We start from the raw sequence: 17,219 nt of genomic DNA, 5'->3' as shown, positions 1-17,219 counted from the left end.
CTGCAGAAGGTGTATTACACAGCAAGGAACCAGGAGAGAGCAACATTTTGCCTTTATTGAATTTCTCGTGTTTGCTATCCTTTTCCCAAGTACTTGGAACAATCCAACTTAAATATAACATATGATTTCACTTAAACATTCAGTGGAAGACAAGCATGCAACAGGCATTTATTTCTACTTGTTAACAAGCCACATGGGGTTGCAAAATGCAAAAGAGCTGTATTTCTATGCCATGGTTCTTGGGGAGAAAAACGGGCATGTATACCGACTATCACATGAACATCAAGATACGCTCCGCAGAAGCCTTGCGCTTACTGCCCGCACCCCACGCACCGGGAAATCTGAGGCTTTTCGGCCACGTGGGATTTCCCGCGCGGGTGCAGAACGCGAGCAGGAAACCCGGCACTTCCAGTGAGCTCTGGGCATACAGCAGGCGTGCGGCTCGGCTGCAGCACACACACGTTAGAGCCAGCGCGGTGCTTTCCAGAGGCACCAAACCCCTCAGGCAGCACCTGAGCAGTGAGTCTGATACTTCCTCACGTGAACCGAGACCACTAGTTCGCCCCTGTTCACGCTTCTCCCTCGAGTGCAGAAGTGGGTGGTGACAACGTGCTGCATATCACCAGTACAGGTAAAGTAAGCGAGTCTCCGCGGGCTAAGGCGTGTCTCAAAACCAACTCTGGGTGGACTATCTCATACATTTATAGCACATGTTTACAGCAGACATGTTCTACGAATTGACCAAAAGCAAACAAACCCGACCACTAACACACCGAATGGAAACAGGCGCAGGCCACAGGCTCTTCCAGAGCAAGCCCAAGCTTGAAAACCTGCCTTAAGAGAGATCTCACATGTACAGAAGCATAAAGCCATACCAGAGCTCTTAAGGCCCGGCCATCCAAATGGCACCAGGACAGTCTGTTTCTGTCTCTGCGTAAATTAGAATTCTTGACAGGACCTCCACACTTTTGAAACTTCCTGCTGGTATGTTTCCTACAGAAGTATTTGTATACCACGTAACTGTATGGATTCCATAATAAAGGTTTCACACAAAACAACGATTTCTTTATAAAATGATGACCTAGTGTTAGTATTTGGATGAGTTTTGTTACACCTTGTAATTGCAGTGAATTTTAACATTTATGTGTATTTTTTTAAATCTTTGTACCTATATTTTGAGAGAGACTTTTGAAATACCAAAGATAGGGTTAAGGACAGCAAGAAACTTTCTTTTTAACTACAATGAGACAAAGAAATACCAGACAGGAAAGCACCTACATATATGCTTGTAGCTGAACAGTCATCTATAGAGATGTATACATCCAGACCTAGACAGTGAAATACTGCATACCCTAACTACTCTGCATGCCTCCTCCTTGGCCATTACATATGCCACACACACATACAACAGCCTGTATTTTTAGACTCAGAAGGGCAGAGGCAATTAAAATTTATGCCTGTACCACTAAGGACTAAAGGAAACTAAGAACATTCATAGCCTCCTAGCCCAGTTAAACACAACCCATACTGTTCCAGACAGTAGTTCAGTAGCAGGCCAGGCTACTCAGAAAAAAGGTCAGCCTGCTGTAGAACAAGCAAAAACAAAGCAAAAAAATCAGCAGTCAACAACTCTGCTAATGCAGGACTAGAAAGCAGTCATGAGTCACACAAACAAGCATTTTACTTTCGGAACATCATTACTGCCCATTTTGTAAACGGCACTTGGGTTATTTCTTTGTAAAGAACAATGTGAATTGGCTAGCACTTACTGTAATTTTCCTTTTCACATTGAGGAAAGAAGGCAACTAGACTTCTTTCTCCTCTAAAGCTGTAGATTGCTGCCGCTTTATAAGTTTGGGACACAACCTTCTTCCATCTTCACATGTTGAAGAACTGAAATTAAGTAAAGTAAGAAAACTTCCATGTATATTTAACATAAACACCTAGAATGGGCTATAGGCTCTTCTGTAACTACAGACCCTTCACTGGCAGATGGCAGAAACGGGATCACCAGAATTCAGAGTTGCAGAGCAGGAAGGCGGGTATGGTTCCCCTGTTTTAAACGTACAACTTCTGTCTGCTAAGCAAAAGATGCCTTTGGAATTTCTGCAGGTGAGAAATTAGAGATTACAAGAACAGCGTCTTTACATTTTTTGCTTCTTCCCTGGTTTTATACATACAGGTGTCGTGGTTTAACCCCAGCCAGCAACTAAGCACCACGCAGCCGCTCACTCACTCCCCCCCCACCCAGTGGGATGGGGGAGAAAATCGGGAAAAGAAGTAAAACTCGTGGGTTGAGATAAGAACAGTTTAGTAGAACAGAAAAGAAGAAACTAATAATGATAATGATAACACTAATAAAATGACAGCAGTAATAAAAGGATTGGAATGTACAAATGATGCGCAGTGCAATTGCTCACCACCCGCTGACCCACACCCAGTTAGTCACCGAGCGGCGATCCCCCCGCCCCCACTCCCCCCAGTTTATACACTAGATGGGACGTCCCATGGTATGGAATACCCCGTTGGCCAGTTTGGGTCAGCTGCCCTGGCTGTGCCCCCTCCCAACTTCTTGTGCCCCTCCAGCCTTCTCACTGGCTGGGCACGAGAAGCTGAAAAATCCTTGACTTTACACTAAACGCTACTTAGCAACAACTGAAAACATCAGTGTTACCAACATTCTTCGCATACTGAACTCAAAACACAGCACCGTACCAGCTACTAGGAAGACAGTTAACTGTATCCCAGCTGAAACCAGGACACAGGCTAATAAACACTTTGAGCTTATGTCTTAGCACAGGCCGAAATGACAAGAATTTAAAAAGTACCCAGTTCAGAAGAAAAGTAGGTATAGGTGTATTTCATTTATACTTTCATACACTTTTGTGTAATGTTGTAAGAATGTCCGCTGCAAAGGCAGACAAACCAAAGATTAAACCACTCTGACGTTGTCAGAGAGATGTCACATGCATTTTGACACCCCGGGCCAGGCCACATTTAAGCGGTTTGCAACGCCACCTCTCGTGCGGCCCTACTCCTAATTCATTCTCTCCAAGACACCCACGGTTAATCCTATGCCTCTTACTAGCACTGAGCATCACCACTGAAGCATACTGCTCAATTCCTACTCACTTCCTACACGCATGGCTGTCGTTCGTTCTGCTCATTCCACTCCCAAGTCGCTTCCTGGGGGGAGCAGCGCTTCCTTCCACGCCTGTGCTGCCGCTGGCCAGGCACTGTATGCAGCTGCACCATCGGCAGCGGCGGCAGGGCTACCCCGAGCTAGCAAGGCCGACGCAAAACAATACCTTTCTGGGGTAGAAGAATAACCAAGAGCACGCCGGCTGCTGACTATTAAATCTGTCAAAATGGAAGTACCTTTTCTGTTTGACTCCTAATATAATACAAAGCACAGAATAGCGACCACTATGCCTTGTGGCTAGTTTTGTGAACAACGGAGCAGCTATTCTTTCCCCATCACTGCAACCCTCGTTAAAAAAAAAAAAAAAGTCACTGAAAGAATAGCAACCACTACATCTGTTGAATCACGTCATCTTGTCTTCCCCAACCCGAGCCATTTTTGGGATGTGCTTTCAAAAGAATAACCTATACTCCAGGATGTGCAATCTAAAAGGTGAACATAGTAATTTTAACATGTGCCGTAACACTGTGGCATTAATTTGAATGAATGACTAGACCAGACGTATCTTAAAACAATGCTTTTATTTGAGTGATGGGATCATCCATCCAGTGCAGCCTTTTTGTTTCCCCAAGAAAAGGAATATTTAAATTCTAAACCATCATAGGAAATTCAAATGTAGGAGCCGCTCAACAATTCCAGTTCAAGCACATTTCATATGCCAATCTGTAAATTTTAGCTTATGCACAAAACCACAAGCCTATATACATTCAAAAGATTAAAAAAAACCCAACAACAATTAGGCTACGCAAAGGTACATTTTTCTTAATGTCGTGCACACTAACACAAAAAAATGCTGTTCTTCATTACAGAAGGTTGATTTTAACAGAGTATTGCGACTGACATCTGCTTCACGCACATTCTTTCTCAAAGTAATGTTTTTCTATAAACGGAGACAACACAGCTTAAGTTTTAAAAAAGTTTCTAAGAAAGAAAACTTTCATGCAAACAAATTAGAAATCTTTGATGCTGTTACTACACAATAGTTCCTACAGAGGAATGATAGTAAAGGATTTAACTCAGGTCGTTTGAATTACGTTTCCCAAAATGCTAATAAAACTGACATGTTTGAACATACTGAAAAAGTCACAGTCCATCATCATGCTGTCACATCAGTGCATTTGACTTTTTTTTAAAATGTATGGATTATACAATTACTACCAGGCTTCATATTTTATATATAAAAGCTACAATCTGATTATATGTCCATGCTGAAATAATTTATGAAATAAGGGTGGAATGACTGTAATGTTACTTCTATGATGAATGTAACTTGCTGTGAATAGTCTAGGAGATTGCAAGAGAGACCAAACCGAAGCCTGTAATTGTCTTCATCTTTCATGAAGTGGTGTGACCTGGGAAAAATATAGATCCCAACATCCAAAGCTCCAGCCTCATGCAAACATCTTGATTACTTACGTTCTGATATAGGAATGGTAAAAGAAAATTTATAGTCTTTGCAGGCCACACCTTTAGATTATTAAGGTAAGAATCACGGCGAATTACATCCAATGTTTAAATTATACGTTAGTCTATTATTGTTTTGCACCATCAGCAAATCACTCCTGCCACTATTACCCTTGCACTTTTGGATTCCCATTATTTACTACTCCCTAGGTGTTACCATCATGCTTAGCACGATACAGATGAACACGAATACACGACAAACCCAAGGTCTTGCAAGTCTGCATCAAGACAACTACACAAAGAAGAAAAGAGGGTACACGAAAACTAGAACTGTAACTATGCAAATTCTGAGGTCACCAATAGCTACAGCATACGGATCACAGACAAAACGCTTTTTCCTTTTCTTTCTCTTTAACTAATGCTACATTTAAGATGAACATTGTGGTTCACAGGCCACACTAATTATTTGAAGGAGCAACAGGAAACCTGCTGGAACAAGTCAAATTAAGCAAGATGATAACCTGTCCCTCAAAGGCCACCTGAAACAGTTAGTTTTGGTTTAACTACCTTTTCCATTGAAGATACACACCTCTTCAGAAATGTATTTAAGAATTGCTACGGTATTTATGGGAGCTCGCTTTCCTCACTGCGATCTGACAGGTCCCCTGAAAGTCCACTAACGCCCTAGAGACGACAAACCCATGTTGACAATCACAAGACCGCGGGAACGCAGAAGGCAACGGTGACTCAGGGACTGCTCTGTTCGGAGATTTCAGCAGAGTAAAGGGAAAACGGCTACAGCTGGTTTTTTTACCACTTGTAAGAACTCCTTACAAAGCTCCTGCAGTCACATGCGTTGCCACTCACTGCCAACCGCACACCTTCTCAAGCTCATCCACGCTAAAGCTACAACAACCTTCGGGAAAGGAGGGGAAAGTAAGAAAAAGTGGGGGGGGGGGGGGGGGGGGGGGTCGTTGAGCAGCAAAAAGCAGCCAAGGTAGAGCTGGACCACGCCACAGGTCACATCTTCCTGGCTGCGCGGGGCCAGGCCAAGCCGCGCCACGCCACGGCCCCGGGTGGGCTACGGCACCCTGACCAACCCGCCCCAAACTCCCCCCCCCCCCAACCACGCCGCTGCGCCTGCGCAGACGCCGCCCTGACGGCCCCTCACGCACAGGCGCGACTCGCCGCCGCCGCCGCCGCGCAGCCGTGAAGGGCCGCTGCCCGCTACCGTCCCCGCGGGGAACCAGGTGACGAGGCCAAGCGCCCGCCGCCCGTTTCCCCTCACTGTCCCGCCCGGTGCAGGCCGCCGCCACAGCCTCGCCGGGACACACGGCCCGCGCATGCGCGGCAGCCCTGGCTGGCGAGACCGGCTGCGGGCGCGGGGGGGGGGGCGGGGGGTTGGCGGAGGAGAAGGGGCCCCCGCAGCACGCGCCAGCCGGAGCCGCAACGCAACCGGCCGAGGCGCGCGGCCCCGCCCGTCTCTCCCCGCTCCCACCGCTCTCTCCTCTCCCCCCCGCCGGCGGCGGCGGCAGAGCGGAAGGGAAGAGCCGCGGCCCGGGGAAGAGGGGGGGGGGGGGGGGCAGCTGAGGCAGCCAATGGGGGCGCGGGGCGTTCTTCCCGCCCTCGGCGCCCCGGCCACTCGGCGGGCAGGGGGGGAAGAAACGAGGGACGGGATTGGCTCGGCGGAGCGCTGCTGGCTGGCCGGCCGCCCGCCCACCCGCACCAAAAAAAAAAAAAAAAACAAAAAAAAAACCAGAAAAAAAACGACGGTAGCACAGAGGCCCAAAAAGCCCGAGGGGAGACACCGGCCCGGCCGCCGACCGGCCGCGGCCCCCCCGGCCCCATAAGCCTCCCCGCCAGGGTCCGAAGCGGCAGCCCGCCCCGCGCCGCTGAGCGGGGGGGGGCCGAGCGGCCGCCTCCCGTCCGGCAACGCTTACCGCGCGGGGGGAGCCGTCCGCCTCCGCTTGTGATGATCTTGGTCACAAGTGGCGCGCCGTAGATTTCGCCGTTTTTGCGTCACGCCCAGAGCGAGGGCGAGCGGCGCGGGAGAGGAGAGGGAGCGGAGGGAGAGGAGCAGGAAGTTAAGAGGGCAGGGGAGGGAGAAGGTGAGGAGCTGACAGAGCGGGCCTCGAGTGAGAGGGGAGAGGGGATGAGCCAACGGCCGAGCGCGGGGCGGGCGGGCCGGCGGGCGCGCGCGGCCGCCATCTTCCCCCCGCCGGGCCGGGCTTGGCGGCGGCGGCGGGAGCCCCGGGGGCTCACCCGTCTCCTGCTGCTGCTGCCGCCGCCCGATCCGCCCGGTTCTCTCGCCGGGGAGGGCCCGGGAGACGGGCTCCACGGTGCTGAGGGAAGTAGGGTAGCCCCGAGGGCTCGCCTGGGGTTGGCGCTGACCCTCCCGGCTGAGGGTGTGCGTGCCGGTGAGGCCCGAGCTGCGGGCCCCGGGGGGCCGAAGGCAGGCGGCGCTGGCGGGAGCCGGCGGACGCGGCGTTCGAAGCGCTGAAAACGGCACCTTGGCTGGCGCCGGGCAGAGCCGTGGGGACGGGCGGCCTCCGCCCGGGCAGCTCCCGGGGCCGGACTGCCCGGTTACAGGCTCGGGCAGGGGCGTACCTACAATAAACGTGTGTTGAGTAGCCCCGCTCGGCCTGGGCAGCGGAGGGAGAGCCGGCGCTAATCGGTGGGATAGGTGTTTCGGAGGAGGGGGAAGGAAGTAGACGACACAGCACGCTTGAAGTCATTCGCGAAGGGTATCACTTGAAGGCGATACAAACCTCAAGCTGTACTGTCAATATTTTTCAGAGGATGCAGTTCAGAAGGGAAACGGCTGAATAAGGCGGGGGGGAGGCAATTTGTAACACATTCTATATTTTGTAAGCTCACAAGGAAGCCATAATGCCAAAACACGTTCTATCCCCCTTTCTTAAGTCGCGTGATCAGTATAGTATCAAAATTGAAGAAGTGTGATCTAAAGAGTCTATTGATATCTGGTGGAATGCAGTTTCTTTTCCACAGCTGCTTACGATTTTGAAAATGCAGGTTTACCATTTATGTTCTGATTGCACAGTATTTTTTAGTAGAGTAGTATCTTCTACTCTAGTAGAAGTAGATACTAGTAGGTGGAGTATCTTCATTAAACAGCATTTAGCATTCTTCAAGGCTGTTGCACGGGGGTTGTCAGGAAGAGAGAACGCGCCATTGTGAATGTGCTTGGATTTCAGCGACTTGATTTCCAGTCATGCGGTGTATATAAAGGCACAGTCAGGCTTACTAATTAGGCCTGACAACTTACTTACAGTTTCATTTAGCCAGTTAGTCACTGGCTAATCTGCTAGCCTTATGACACAGCATTGCCCATTCTGGAGTGGGTTGTAAAGACTTAAGAATGGTTTGAGGACAAAGCAGTCACTACAGCCTGAGCCATTCATCGAGTGGAAATGGAGAACCCAGATGAATGAACAGACTCTTGGTAAAGATTGAAATGAATGAACAGAGTTTAAAACATTGAGTATCATTAGGTAAAGCATCCCACAGAATGTAGACTAGAGAAGGATATCTCCGTGTCTGCCCAGTACCTAGGGGTTATAGTACATATTTTAATTGTCCTCTGTATAATAACAAATCTACACAGAGGAAGACTCGTTCATTTGTCATAAAGATATCTTCAGTTATATATACATTTGCCTTTATGAGGACATTTAAGAACTTTAATAGGTTATCGAGACTACAGAAACCATTGGCAGTTAAGAACAATCTGATTGTTCTTGATATTTTTCAGCATAGGAAGATAGGTAAAATGACCTTTTGATGTCCCTCAAGCTCAGTTTCTCTGCAGTTTACAGATTCCTTTCATATGCCTAAGAATTTTTGTAGGTCTGTGCCTCAAGGAACACCTGTATTTAAATATTTGTAGTATCCAGGTCAGCATGCCTGGTCCATCAGTTCTTTCATCATCTGCTTACTGAGGGGGAACATACTGAGGGAGGAGGCATGATCATGGGAGCTGGAGTTTTGTAAATTGAACTATTTCTAACAGAAAATGAAGAGAGGCAACATTTTTTAGGAATAGCCTGAAGAGGGAGCCGTTGGTACAGTAGAAGCAACAATTAAGGCAGAATCGCTATTAATAAAAGAAAAATTATATCTGTAACAAAAATAATTAATTTTTGTAATTTTAAGCTCTATTTATTAAATGTTTACAGGCATACCTACATTTAATGATCTGGTTTAGGTATTATGTACATAATTTTAAAGTCATGCTGAAAATTTAAATGCTTGTTCTTTGTTCTGAAATATTTATACTGATTAAAATATATTAAAATGCAAACTGTACAAGTCAGTGATGAATTGGTAAAGCATTAATTGGTCAATAGGTTAGTTTATAAATGGACTGTAAATATAGAGTGTATTTATCTTCTAACAGAATATGACATTAGGAATGATTCTCCTGTTGCTATATTTCTTCCACACCGAAATATTACTCATTTAAAGAGTAGTACCAGCTCTTACTTAGCTGTGTAACTTAATACTCTATCTACCTTTCCTATTTAATATTCCATGTTTGTTCACGTACAGGAAACACACACAGCTTTGTGATTATTACTACCAGACATCAGTCATTTAGCGGGATGAAGGCAGTCACAATAATTATATTTGCCAACTCTGAATTACAGGTTTTCTTGCACATCAAATTCGTTTAGAAAAATAACCCCATGACTTGACAATGGTCATGTAGGTAATGTCTCTGACAGGCCCTCCAAAGGACACTGCCGAGCATCTATAGGATAGTCAAGCAGTCGACAGTATCGTCCATAAGAGTTTCTTAACTGCCGTTACTTTTTTCCAGAGTAGCAAGCTTTTGAAGAAAAGCTGCATCAATCTTTATCTTTATTCTGACAATGTAATTACACCCATAAGAAAACATGAAGCAGAATAATTAGGATGTAAACACCAGGAACTTTTTTAATGTCAATTACCTATGCATATATATACATGTATACCTTCCCTTTTTTAATGCAATTTTTTTTTTTTCCCCATAGAAAAGACAATTAACCTTTGAAAAGCCGTACCAAGCAGTGGCTTTTCTTCCAGTTGAAAAGTGGGGCTAAATGTTTTTCCTCTGTCTTTTGGTTTTTTTTTTTTTCCTTTTTAATTCAGTGCATGAATTACTGGGTGGAATCTTACCTCGTGTATATTGGTGACTGAACAAAAGGGTCTCACTGCTCCCTTCTGGTTCCCCTAAGTGAACCCGTGCTGTTGCGGGTTTGTGGCAAACCACCGTGGGGCGGACACTGAGGAGAGAACCGAGCTGCCGTGTCAGTCCCCACGGCTCCTCGTGTAAAAAGGGATGGAGGGCCAGCCTGCAGGCCTCCGCTCAGCCTGGATCCGCAGCCTCATGGCCACCTCCGGAAAGCAGAGGCGGTGCGGCCGCGTCAGGGCGTGACTGCGCCTTTGTGCCGTGACGTGCCAGCCGTGATGTCACACTGCCTGCGGCACCCGCGCTCGCTCTTTCATTAAAGGTTGCACGTTCTTATGCACGTCGCGTTGCCCTGTGGGTTCACAGCCCGGTTGTGCCAAGTAACCTGTCTGAAGTACAAGTAGTTACCCATTTTTCACGTAAACAAAATGGTACCTAGCAGCCGGTGAGCTTTTGTTAAATTTTTCCGTTGTGATGTGGAGAACCTTATGCAAACAAACAAAAATGTGATAAAAATTATGTGGTTTCCCAACTTTTCCTATTATCACAACTGCAGTGCAAATGTTTGAGAAAAGTGAGAAAGAATGCACGCAGGCTTTAATGAATGCTTGGATGGGATCTGTTTGAATTTCTTATAATTTCATAAAACCTAGAAAAAGGAAGTTTTTAAGCAGCTGCAAGAGAAGAAAGTAGGTTTTTGCAATTAAAAATACTATTTATAGCAGTTTAAGTTTGCATGTGGAAGTTGCAAGAATTTGAAAAAAACACGAGATAATGCTTGAAGTTTCCCCCCATATCCTAAGGCTAATACTTAGAGTCATGAATTCTAATGCTTGAAGTTTCCCCCCATATCCTAAGGCTAATACTTAGAGTCATGAATTCTAACAAAAGACAGTAACGGTGCCTGCAGTGCCTGCAAATCCTTTCGTTAGGTCCACGAGATGCATCATCAGGGCCTGCCATTGCCAATACCTTTACAGGCTTTCTATTCAACTTTTGAAGAAATGAAACAACTGGAGTTGTTCCACCTTGGTGGATCATGCAGCCTCATTTCAAAATGCAAGGAACACAGCGCATGCCTTAGGAGAAGTGAAGCTGAATTCCTACAGGCTTAACATTTATCCTTTCTGCTTTTATATTTGGATAACTGAAGACTTAATTGTAGCTAAAAAAAACCCTTCCCTGTTGCAAAGCAAAGGCAATATTTATGTGGACTTTTCAAAGTCGTCTTTTTTTCTCGCAAAATTATGATGTGATGTTTTGAAACTTGGACTGACAGCCTAAGAAGCTACCACTAGAGTGTATTTATCTTTATAAAGTGCCGATCCTGCAAATGGCTGCACAACAGATCCTTGAAGCCTGCAACACAGAAGCACGGGAGACGTGGATATCTACATGTGTGCCGAGAGGTGTCTTCACAGAGGCACATGAGGCATCAGACATGATCTTTAATCAGATACTGAATAATCTTGAGTTATGTTCCTCTAAAGCCAAGTTACAGTATGGCTGAGAAGCTGTAAGAGGAGCACGTAATGATATGTAAAAGTCTAGAAGAGTAGTCAACCAGCTATCTGCTCGATACCACAGTAGTCAATATCACAAAAACAAATAGTAATAAATGGTCATCTAAAGCAATTGTATATAAGCACAAACAATTGAAATTTTTTGCATACACAATACAAAACATGCGAACGAGTGACATCACTTGTGTTTCTGTGGATATGGCTTTCTAGATACAAACATCAATATGAGTGTACCAATAAATCAGATCTCTTAGGTTTTTTTTTCCTTGCTGCCAAATACTGAGGTTACTTGAATCAGACAACCAGATTTTTGACCCTTGGACACTGTCTTTTAAGTCTTCAGGCTGTTCCATTCAGAAAATCCCATTTTAAGATAGACCACCACCTGGAGAGAACTGCAGGTGAAGATTAATTTATTTTTCCTGGGCCCATATGATTCTGTGCGCACATTATAGTGATGACTTGGCAAAGGCACCAGACTGTCATTGCTAATGTGCTCACCCAAAATGAAGCTAGCACAACATCTCTTCATCATGGGTTTGTTTGTTTGTTTAAAATGTATTTTCTTTCATTCCACTGCTTTTCCATAGAAAGTGGACTATATAATTAACTTTCAGTATCCAGAACCCCCCAAAAATGGCTTGAGAAAGGATGTACTTGCCAGATCTTGTTGGTGCTTCCACTGTGATTAAATGAAACTGTATCACTTGAAGCCCTTGCTGGAATGTCAGGGTTGCTGCCAAAGCAGTGATGTTAACCCTGCGTCCAGAATTTGCTGTCTTGTCAGGAAGGCAATAATGCACAGGAGATGAGTAAAGCAGTACTAACTCTTGAATTTCTAAGTGTAGAAAAAGAGTGATACAAACTTACATTAAATTCATATGAGGGCTCTGCCACCACTTGTTTCTTCACACCAGAAGACTGCATGTCAGGAGTGTGTCATGTTGAATATTTTCCAGTTTCTATTACAGAGACTACAGTTTCAATTCTAAGTTTAAAAAAAAAAAAAAAAAAATCCCCTTTGGCTCTGTGTGGATTGTCCAGCTCATGGCTCATAAACGAGTTTCACTGTGTCTAGTGCACACAGGCGACTCATGGGGGGTTACAAAAGTGACCCAGCCTTGGGTTGCCTTGAGGCCCTGTCTCTCTGCAGAGACAACTCACGGGGAGCTGTGTAGACAGCTCAGCCCTGGGTTGTCTGATAAACCCTAAACTAAACAGGGCAGCGGCTGTGCCATTCAAAGAACCAAAACCTGAACTGAGCCTTGAAATCCCATAACAAATAGTATGCCCTGAGTCTCAATCCAACCACTATTCAGTTGCCTGAGGAAGCAAGGTAAAAAAAACCAAAAAACCTGGAGGGTTTCAGCTTCAGTTTCAAATGACAACCTTATATATTTAAACAATCACAGATCAACAAAGGAAAGATAAGAGGAAACTCCACTCAGATATACATAATCCATTTAGGCATGTATCATAATCCACTCAGACACAGTCATACACACCATTCCACAAGTCAGGGGATAAAAACTCTTAAGATTCAGGTTGGAAATGGGGGAGTCACTTCTCCAACTATACAGTTGGCTTGTGAAGGAAACCCTTCCCACCCTTGATCGGGACGCAGGTTGAGGTAGCGTCCCTGGCAATGAGAGCCCTTACCTGGAGGTTAAGTCATTTGCTTGAACCTTGCAGTGAAGTCCTTTTCCATCACAGGCTCCACAAATAAAAAGACATGGCTAGCATGATTGAATTATTCTTACAGATTTTAAAAAAGTAATAATAAAAAAAAAAATTGTAACTGCATCTAAAGGACGGGGAACATGCAATTGTCTGGCACTTCATGTTATTTCACAGTGAGAGATCGCCAAAATGATTTTGACACAGGTAACAACATCAGTATTATTCACGCATGCATACACAACGTCTGGTTTCTTTTAACTACAGCTATATAGAAGTCTGTCTGGAGGCTGACAATGCCAAGGCTCCAAGGATTTGTTGTTGTCGTACTGTGGGGTTTTTTAATAAAAAGGTAATTAATTGCAGTAAAATGAAAGAGATTAATTTATTACCCTGTATTATCTGTTATGTGTGAAGATGTCCAGCTTGCCAGTATTTACAGCTCTGCCACTGTATAATTAATCTCTCACAAACCCACAAAGCAAGTTTGTGAAAGACAAATATCTCAAACATAAACATCAAGTCTGGTACATTATGCATCAATACATTAACTTTAAGATTTAATGCAGTATCAGATGAGATAAGAACTTGCAAAGAAAGTCACGCTACATGAAATACAGATTTAATCCTTATTTTTAGTCTTCACTAAGTCAGCATCTTATCCACCTGGCACATATATCCAAGTCCTGTGAGAGCTACATCTGCTGAAGTAAGAACGTGTGTAAACTGTCAGCTTTATGGGAAGAATTTCCTAGTTATACACTGAAGTTCTCAAACGCTCATCAGGTGAGGAACATGACCATTTTTCTTTGCTGTCAGGATGCACCTTGTGCAGTGTGTACTTTGAAGCTTAAGCAAGGTTTTGTTGGGTTTTTTTCCCCTCGCAAGCATAAAGTTTCTTAGCAAATAGAATCCAAATTCAATGCCTAGTTATGTTTTTGCAAGCACTTTTACGCATCTATTTAATTTAAGTCCACAAAGAAACACAGCTGTCGTTCCTGCCTTGAGGAGTAAGTGAACATGGCAAGTTTCACACAAAGAACCTGGGAGGAATTATACAGCAAAACACAAGCATGCTTTCAGATAGTATTTGCAATTTTTATAACTCTGAGAGTAGATATAGTAACTAGGAACCACCTCCATCGTCCTCCGACTCAAACAATTCACTCCGTGTGGGTTGCAGAATTAGCTGAAAAGCTTTGCAGGAACTGCTGATCCTCAGGCAGGGCTGGAAAGCCCCATTACAACAGTCAGTGGCTCTTTCACTTATCTCCTTAGAAAGTAGTGGAGATATCCAAATGACTTCTAAGTGACTTGAGAAAGAAGATTCACACCTGTTTCAAACTCATACTACCTCAGTTGAAAAAAATCAGCAAAGAGCTTGCAAAATTGTATACCACCGTGCTTGCATTGTTAGCAGGTCAGTTTGAATTTCCTGCTCTATTTTTATGTAATGTAGCAGTATGGCAGGAACAGCATTTACTACGTACCTGTTTGTCAAAATGACCTGTAATGAGAAGGTGTTCTTCATACATGTTGCCGAAGAATGCAAGTGAGAAGATCGCTGAAATATTTGGCAGTAGAGCTAACTAAGTAGACAAAAATACACTCTATTAACAAGGAACTGTTCATATTTTTCTATTCATATAATTATGCTTTAAATATTTATATAATGATTTACCTCTTAAAGGATATGATGTGTCTGCAGCTCAAAATACAGACATATATGGACACATATGCAGTTGGACTCAATGATCCTTATGGGTCCCTTCCAACTCTAGATACTCTGTGATTCTGTGATAGAAGGTATACATTTGAAAATCGATTAAGCTTGACCTTGGGCCAATAAGTATTGGCGAAGTACCACACTTTTTCCCCTGTAAGAGTAACTTGCACCAAAACTATGGTAATGTCTGCAGTTCTGACCAATTCCAGAGTCAGCATCTTTCTAGAGAAGGAGTCTTCTAAAAACAGATATATTTGAGAAAGCAAGTGAAAAGGAGAAGGGGTGAGAAATGACAAATGATTTTTAGGATCTTAGAAAATCCCATGGTGGAAAATAGCTGGCAGTGAGCATTTTGGTTAGCAGAGGGGACAGACTCTGGAGGCAGGCGAGAACAAGGGTGTGCACTTACATACACTTACCCATACGTGAGTTTTGCACGCACAGGCACCCCTCACACCCTAGTGATGAGCAACATGGAGATGAGTCAGGGAGACCAAAGGGGATCCATGAAATGAGAAGACTTTGTTCAGGGCTTTTTTCATGCATTGCTATTTTAACTTTACGCATTACTTGCAGGTGGAATTTTCCAGCAGGAGCAAGGGGACCGTGGCTCCTCGCTGGCACCGGCCACTGCAGCGCGGGCTCCTGTGTCACCGGTAAAAGCACAGTTGCACAATCTTCCCTGTCCAAACACGGACTGTGGATATCCTTAACTAGAAAGGCATTTTATAACATTTTGTCAAACAAGCTAAATGCCGTATTCTGAGACGAATGACTAGCAGGAATCAGTCAACCTTCCTGGGAGTGATGTTACTGGAAAGGAAAACCGTAACTATGTGAGTAAGCCTAATCTTCCATTTTCATGGGCTAAGCAGATGGTGACCTGATTAGTTCTTAGTCTCAGGAGGCTGGTCATCTCTCTACACCTTCAGCTTCTATTGTCATCACTTTATTATTTTACTCATTCTCCATGATTTTAGTTGACTGTCACATTTTTTAACCTTCTCTTTTGAGACATTGCTTAAGGATTAAAAACAGTATTTATCTAACATAAAAAAGCAACTTTCACACTTAAGCCCACTGATTTTAAATGGAAATTAAAACGGTCCAGTTTCTTCTTTCACACTAATAATCAGTAGGAAAATACGATCCCACCCTTGCGCATTTGATTCCCTACAACGTCGATGTACAGCTTACAGGAGGGAAGACTTGGGACGACGTACCAGGGAGACCGGCAGACCTTGACCTGCTATGTATAGGCACCTAGTGCTCTCAGAGGTGCCCTGGGGTGCTGCGTCTGGCCGGCTGCCACTCCACTGGCAGCGTTCACACAGGGCTTGAGTTGTGTCTGTCATCTTTGAGGCATTTTTCTCAGGTACCATAGGACGTCCCCAGTGGCATTAGGCATCCAAGTCTTGATATCTGAATCAAGCTCTCAAAGGTATAAATCCTGCTGTTGGACATGCCCACAAAGTTGTTTTCGTGCTACCTGGGTGGGTTTAATCAGCAAAGCATCCTCTTACTTGATTATACAGAACGTGATATGTGAAACAAACAGTACTTAGGTTTCACTGTGAAGGGGTGCCCTGAAGTAAATGCAAATTATCAATAGACGTGTATCACAGTGTAAAAATTAGTCTAGAACCAGTCCAATTTACACTGAAAAGTCACCTTTTTGGTGTCCCTTTTCTGCGACTTTGTGTAAACTGTGCTAATAAACATATTGTAGCATTTCTAGTTTTGCACGTAAATTGGCCAAAACCAAAAGCCATTATTCAACCCTTAATAAGAAAAACCTCAATCAGTATAAACAAGAATTTTTTTTTAATAAAATGTCAGGATTAGATCTTGTAAGTGTACGTATATATACACATAGCTATATACATGCATACACATATGTACACACATAAAGTGTACATATGATTTCTGTAGTTAGTTGTTCAGGATTTGAGAATATCTAATATGTTCTAACATGGAATATGGCATATCTAGAATAAGGCTAACAACTAGAAGTGAACTTGAATCCTATTTCTAACACTATTATTTTAGAGTTATCTTTAACTTACTGTGGCAACAAATAGCTGTTAATGCAACCAAGAAGTAACATTGCTAGAAATGGTATATAACAGTACAGACCTTAGAAAAATGCACACCTTTTTTTTTTTTTTTAAAAGGCTGATGAGATACTGCACAACATAAAAAAAAGGAAAAGACAGGATAACTGGTGGGTGCCCTGGCTTGATCTGAGAGGGAAAGAGTAGCTCTGGGTACCCCCGTGGGCAGGAGTGACTTCCACAGTGCATTCTTTCATGGCTAGGAAAATCCGAAATTGAAGTTTTCTGCTATTTCTCTCTTCTGGGACTGAAGGAGGCATGAAGATAGTCTGCATAATTCATTGCTCCCACTGTTTCACACACATGGTTTTAACTTGACAGTAAGTGGCTATTTCAGAGCAGAACCTTATTTCAGTGCACTGCTCTGACAGTGCCTGTGCTT

General features: G+C 44.2%; 1 protein-coding gene across 1 annotated transcript in view; it reads right to left on the bottom strand.

Moving 5' to 3' along the window:
- Window positions 1-6,681, bottom strand: part of ZNF407 (zinc finger protein 407) — a 350,474-nt gene extending 343,793 nt beyond the window's left edge. Inside the window, exon 1 of the mRNA XM_041122972.1 lies at window positions 6,547-6,681. The gene's annotated coding sequence lies outside the window, so the exon portion shown is untranslated. The remainder of the gene's footprint in view (window positions 1-6,546) is intronic.
- Window positions 6,682-17,219: the final 10,538 nt, after the last annotated feature.

The sequence above is a fragment of the Aquila chrysaetos genome, chromosome 4, assembly GCF_900496995.4.
Source record: "Aquila chrysaetos chrysaetos chromosome 4, bAquChr1.4, whole genome shotgun sequence".
Lineage (NCBI taxonomy): Eukaryota > Metazoa > Chordata > Aves > Accipitriformes > Accipitridae > Aquila > Aquila chrysaetos.
This window is presented reverse-complemented; position numbering and strand designations above follow the sequence as displayed.